We start from the raw sequence: 6,517 nt of genomic DNA, 5'->3' as shown, positions 1-6,517 counted from the left end.
TACTTAACATCCCCATGACTATTTTGTAATTACCAATTTGTGCTTCTTAATCCCTTCCCCTTTTTTAACTCACCCCCAACCCCCCTCCCATCTGGCAACCATCAAAATGTTCTCTGTATCTATAAGTTTCTGTTTTGTTTATTTTGTTCTGTAGATTCCACATGTAAGTGAAATCATATGGCATTTGTCTTTCTCTGTTTGACTTACTCCGCTCAGCACAGTACCCTCTAGGTCCATCCACGTTGTTGCAGATGGCAAGATTCCATTCCTTTATGGCTGAGTAATATTCCATTGCATATATGTACCATCTCTTCTTTATCCATTCATCCATTGATAGACACCCAGATTGCCTCCTTATCTTGGCTGTTGTACATAATGCTGCAATGAACATATGGATTGACATGTCCCTTCAAAATAGTATTTTGGGTATCTTTGGATAAATATCTGAAGTGAGATTTCTAGGTCCTTCATTGTCTCTTGTTATAGCCTTTGTTTTAAAGTCTTTTTTGTTGTTGTTGTTTTCTGGTATGAGTATTGTTACCTAAGCTTTTTCTTTTTCTTTTCATTTCCATTTTCATGAAATATCATTTTCCATCTCTTTACTTTCAGTCTGTGTGTTTCTATCTGAAATGAGTCTCTTATAGGCAGCATGTGTAAGGTTCTTATTTTCTTATCCATTGAGCCACATTATCTTTTGATTGGAGCATCTGATCCATTTACATTCAAAGTAAATATAATTATAGATATATAATTATTGCCATTTTATTATTCATATATACATATATATTTTAGAGGCAGGGAAGTGGGTGGGCGTTCCCTCCTGCCCCAGGACTCCCAGCTTCAAGTCGTGCTGCCTGACCTGTGGACCCCCACGCGCTGAGCATGGCGACAGGTCACTGGGTGATGCCCGTGGGGAAGCCGGGGGCTATTATTCATATTTTTTATCTTTTTCCCCCCTTCTTTTCTTGAAGAAATCTCTCTAAAATTTCTTGTAATACTGGCTTGGTATTGATAAACTCCTTTAGCTTTTTCTCATCTGAGAAGCTCTTTGTCTGTCCTTCGATTCTAAATGATAGCTTTGCTGGGTAATCTTGTAGGTCTTTGATTTTCATCACTGAATATTTCATGCCAAGCCCTTCTGGACTGCAAAGTTTCTATTGAGAAATCATCTGACAGTCTTATGGGAGTTCCCTTATAGGTAACTAATTGCTTTTCTCTTGCCACTTTTAAGATTCTCTCTTTGTCTTTAAACGTTGGCATTTTAATTACGATGTGTCTTGGCGTGGGCCTCTTTGGGTTCATCTTGTTTGGGATTCTCTGTCTTTCCTAAAAATGTATATCTATTTTCTTCCAGGTTAGGAAAGTTTTCTGTCATTATTTCTTCAAATAGGTTTTCAATTTCTTGTTCTCTCTCTTCTCCTTCTAGTACCCCTATGATGCAAATGTTGGTACACTTGATGTTGTCCCAGAGACCTCTTAAACTATCCTCATTTTTTTGGATTCTTTTTCCTTGTTGCTGTTCTGATTAGGTGTTTTCTGCTAGCTTATCTTTTAAATCATGAATTTGATCCTCTGCTTCGTCTAATCTATTGTTTCCTCCTAAGGTATTCTTCATTTTGGTTATTGTATTCTTCATTTCTTACTGGTTCTTTTTTGTTTTCTGTCTCCATTTTTATGTTTTCTATCTCTTTGTTAAAGTCTTCACTGAGTTCATCTACTCTTCCCTAATTCATTGACTATCCATATAACCAGTGTTTTGAACTCTGTATCTAGTAGATTGCTTGTCTCCATTTAGTTTAGTTTTTCTTTTTTTTTTTTTTTCTGAAGCTTTGTTCTGTTCTTTCATTTGGGATATTTCTTTGTCTCCCCATTTTGGCTGCCTCCCTGTGTTTGTTTCTATGAATTGGGTAGATCTGTTTGATCTCCTGATCTTAATACATGGCTTTATGTAGTAGGTGTCCTCTGGGGTCCAGTGGTGTAGAACCCCTGGACACCTGAGCTAGGTGCTACGGGTGCGTTCTTTGTATGGGTTGTGTGTGCTCTCCTGTTATAGTTGAGCCTTGGTTGCTGTTTGCATGGCGATGGGAGAGATTGACCCTCGGACCAATTGGCTGTGATGACTGGCCATCTCTATAGCAGAGGAGCTGTTATACAGGGGCTAATCCTACGGAGTAGGATTCACTTTAGCAGGGCTCTGGTACCTACCTAGTCTGCCTTTTGGGTGCATCGTGCTCAGAGTGGCCACTGAGTGTGCCGGCCTGGGGATTCCTGAAGGGGACCCTCCACAAGCCAAGTTCAGCCACAGCCTGTGCCCTGCCTGGGGCTACCTGGTATGAGCCACCAAGGAATCTGCAGATGGCCACCACTCAAACTGGGCTTGGAAGTGCCTTGAGAGGCCAAGCCACAAACTGAGGACAGCTGCCAACTAGTGCAGGGTTTGAACTTTTCAGCAAGAGGTACGGGGCACGCAGAGTCCAGATGCTGCTTGTTTGGGTTTTGTGAACCTTTGAGGGATTTTAGGAAAGTCCACAACACGAGCCAAGACAGGCCATTTGTATGGAAAAGCCAGTGGAGGTGGTTTGAGTGGGCCCAAGAGTTGGGTGAGCTGAGGTCTCAGGGAATCAGCAGGGAATGGTGACCAGTGTTAGCCAGGATGATGAAGACTTGGATACAGCAGCTGCCCACATTCTACCCTCTGGGAGGGCAGAGGGCTCAACAAAGGAACAATACTCTCTGTCAGCACTTCTGTCTGGGAAAAAGCTGACCCTCCAGCCCTTGTCCTAAAGCCAGAAAATCCACTTCCTCCCTTTACGTCCCTGGCGTCTTTCAAGTGGCTGCCCCAGCATAGGAGCTCAGAGCAAGTCACTCTATTGTGAGTAAGCCCATTTAAGAGGCACTTTGAGAGGCACTTCCACTGCCCTCTGTCTCACTCAGCCCCACCCCTGCAGGTTTTCACAGCCAGAAATTGTGGAGACTTCTTTTCCTGGAGCTGGAACTCTGGGCTGGGGAGCCTGGTGTGGGGCTGGGACCCCTCACTCTCTGGGTTGGGGGGGGCACTTCTGCAGCTTAGATATTCTTCCTGACTTTTATCCACCACATGCAAGTGTGGGGCCAGCCCGTTCCATGTCTCTGTCATTCCTACTAGCCTCAGGTTGGCTTCTTCTGTACGTCCTAAGTTGTAGGACTTCTGTTTAGTTAGGCTTCAGGCAATTCTCAATGATGGTCGTTCTGTAGGTCAGTTATAATTTTAATGTGGTCATGAGAGGAGGTAAGCAGAGTGTTTACCTACTCCACCATCTTGACTGGAAATCTGAGGTTAAGTAATTTGCCTAAGATCATACAGCTACTCAGTGGTAGTATCAGCTGTTTATGTGCATAATCATCACAGCAGTCTTATCCAGCTGGTAGGAGTAGCATCTCCTCTTGGTAGATGAACCAAACACAGGGAGGTTTAGAAGACAATAGTCTCCTGTCTCCCAGTTTAGTGCTGTTATTCAAATACTACCTGTCTTTCTAGGTCTATAAAACAGTATGTGATAATTCAGCATATGTATCAAAACTCTGGCATAGAAAAAAGGAAGCATACATGGCTCATGTTTACCCAGGTGTAGATATTAGGGTTTTCCAATATCTGCTGCTTAAAATATCTCTGTAGAGGAATAATCACTCATAGCATAGACTTCCATTTAAGCTAAAATTTTTGTATCAATTGGGTCATGCCCTAGAGCTCATAAATGTGGAAGGGATTTTAAGGGGTCATTTTGTCAGTGGCGGAAGAGGTCAGACTGGGCAGTATTGGAGCTGTGAAAGGAGTGCAGGTCTGTTGACTCCAGAATGGGCCCTGACCCATGATGCCTGGCGTCCTCCTAAGTTTACCTTCACTTGTAGGCTGAGAGGTAGGCCTCATCTTACAGATGGGGAAACTAAAGCAGAATGTTTGGGCGTCTTGCTTAAGAGGGTGCATGTGAGTAAAGGGAAGAGCAGAGTCAGGACTCAACCCGGGACTTTTCATCCTCAGACTGGTGTTTTTCCTCTGCAGCCCTACTCCCAGGGTTTGAATTCTTCCTTCTTGTCACTCACCAGAGCATTCAACAGGCCTGCCACCTTCTTCTCATACCCTGTGCAGCTCAGTCTTCCCACCCTTGCATTCATGTGGGGTTTAAATAGAACACCCAGTGATGACCATCTTGTCCATAGGAAGCCATTCCCCCACCCCCTTTCTCTCAGTCCTCCCGAGGTGCCTGCCATGGTCTTATAAGGAAAAGAGAGGTGGGACCTTTTCCCCTCACCAGGCTCTCACTCCCAGGTAGTTAGGAGGGGACAGGAAAAAATCCTGCTAGACCCTAAGTGTGGGATGGGGTGAAGTTCATGTGGACAACAGGAGAGGGATCTAGTGATCAGGGCCAGGGACTCAGAGCCTTATCCACCTCCACTCTCCTGGGAGACGGTGGGTACTCTGCCTAGAATCAAGGGCTCACCTCCTGTGTTTGGGAAGCTCAGAGGTGTGGCCCCAGCTCTAGTCTGGCCTCACCTCCCCCCAACCTTCCTGCCTTTACCAAAGCCTATCTTGGTTTCTCCTAGAGATTAGTTCCAAGCTGACATCACAGGGCCCAGGGATTCCCCTCACTGGCCCAAGCTGAAAATGGGGGACTCGAGTTCCAGTCTTGATTCTGTCACTGATCTACTGGATAACCTTGAACAAGATTTTCCCCTCCCTGTTTCCATCCTGATGTCACATACGAAGCTTCTAACTTCTGTTTCCTGAGCTCAGGATTCCCATGCAACCCCATGGAGTGCCCCATAGGGTCAGAGCTGTATCATAAAATTGGTGGATGGTTCTTTCTCTTTTTAAAAATCATCTAAGTTTTAATTTCTCTACGTAATAATAGTAGCAACATTTGAAAATTGCTATCACTTTTCGATGAGGAAACTGAGTTTCAAGGCAGGCTAGTGACTCATCTGAGGTCATCAGAAGGGTTAGTTACACACTGCAGTCCACAACCCAGGGTTCTTGGCTTCCTTTCCAGCAGTTCTTACTTCTCACCACATCCCTTTCATTTCCTGCTGGCAACAGTCCAAGCATCAGCCCACTAACCAAGATCCACTTGTGGAAACTGAGGTCCAGGTAGGTAGAGAAAAGACTAGGCCTATCCCCAAAGATATAGAGAGGCTGGCACTGTACTAACTGGCCCTTTAGCTTCTTGACAAAGATCTGCTAAGACCATCGGCCCAGGGCCATGGCCACGTGTCCCCTTTACATCCCTCAGCACCTGGCTGGGACCTTGGCCAGAGTGAGAGAAGGGTAGCAGAGAGACCTCAGGGCTCAGGCTTGTCCCAGACCTGCTCCTCTATCTGGGCAACCTACAGATCACAAGCCATGAACAGAACCTGGATGAGGTACTGTGGCAGAAGGCAGATTTGTTGGATGATTTATCACGAACCTGCTATTGTTAGCTACTGGGGACACATCGGTACACAAAATAGGCAAAAATTTCCACCCTCTTGAACTCATATCCAAATGCGTAGAGACAGACAGAAAAAAAATAAATGAGAGAATGTTAATATCTAAAAATATTAGATATCTAAAATGTATGTAGAAAAACAATTCTGAGAAGGGAATCGAGAGGGACAGGGGCAGAATTGCATTTTTTAGTAGGGTGGTCAATGAAGACCCTATTTGAGAAGGTGACATTTGAGCAGAGATCTTAAAGAGCAAGTGAGCTTTGCAGATATCTAAAGAAGAATGTTCTAGGCAGAAGGAACAGCAGGTGCAAAGGCCCTGAGACAGGAGCATGCTTGGCATGTTCTAGGAACAACAAGGAGGCCAGTATGGCTGGAGTAATATGAGTGAGGATAGAGTGAGCAAGATAAACAAATGTGAGATGTCCACTGGAGACAGGATTTATGGCAGGAAAAGATGACTGATTCAGGGAGGAAGCCTGTGACAAGGGCCATAGCACAGACAAGGTTGAGGAAAGGAAACTCCAGAGAAGACATTGAGGGCATTCTAGTCAGAGAGACCACCTTATGAAAAGGCAAGGAAAGTGGCAGCAGCTGGCCTTGGGGAAGACCAAGAAACCCCCATCTTCTCCCATCAAGTTCAAGCATAAGGCTCCAGTAGCTGGAGCAGGAATAGGGCAAGAGTGAGGGGTGAGGCTGGAAGAGCCAGCTACAGTCAGATTAAGAAGGGCAGAGAAGCAACAAGGGACAGGAGGTCTCAGGGAACCCTAAGGAAAGGTTGGGGAAGTCAAGAGGCTGTGGCCAGAGAGCAGGAGATGGGGTTCCAGGTTTGAGAGGCACAGCAGTTCTGGTAATGACAAAAGGTCAGAAATAGCTGTGGTCAGGGGGTCGGTTGGGTAGCCATGCCTGTAGCCTGATGGCAGAACTTGGGGATGTGAGGAAGACCAGCCAGAGCCTCTGTCAGTCCTTATCATCCACCTCATAATGTCTAGGACTCCCCAGTGGGGAGCCCCAGGTACACGAGATGTGGGGGAGTGAGTTGCCACCTCTGGAGGGT

This window comes from Pteropus alecto, unplaced genomic scaffold, assembly GCF_000325575.1.
Source record: "Pteropus alecto unplaced genomic scaffold, ASM32557v1 scaffold44, whole genome shotgun sequence".
Taxonomy (NCBI): Eukaryota; Metazoa; Chordata; class Mammalia; order Chiroptera; family Pteropodidae; genus Pteropus; species Pteropus alecto.
This window is presented reverse-complemented; position numbering follows the sequence as displayed.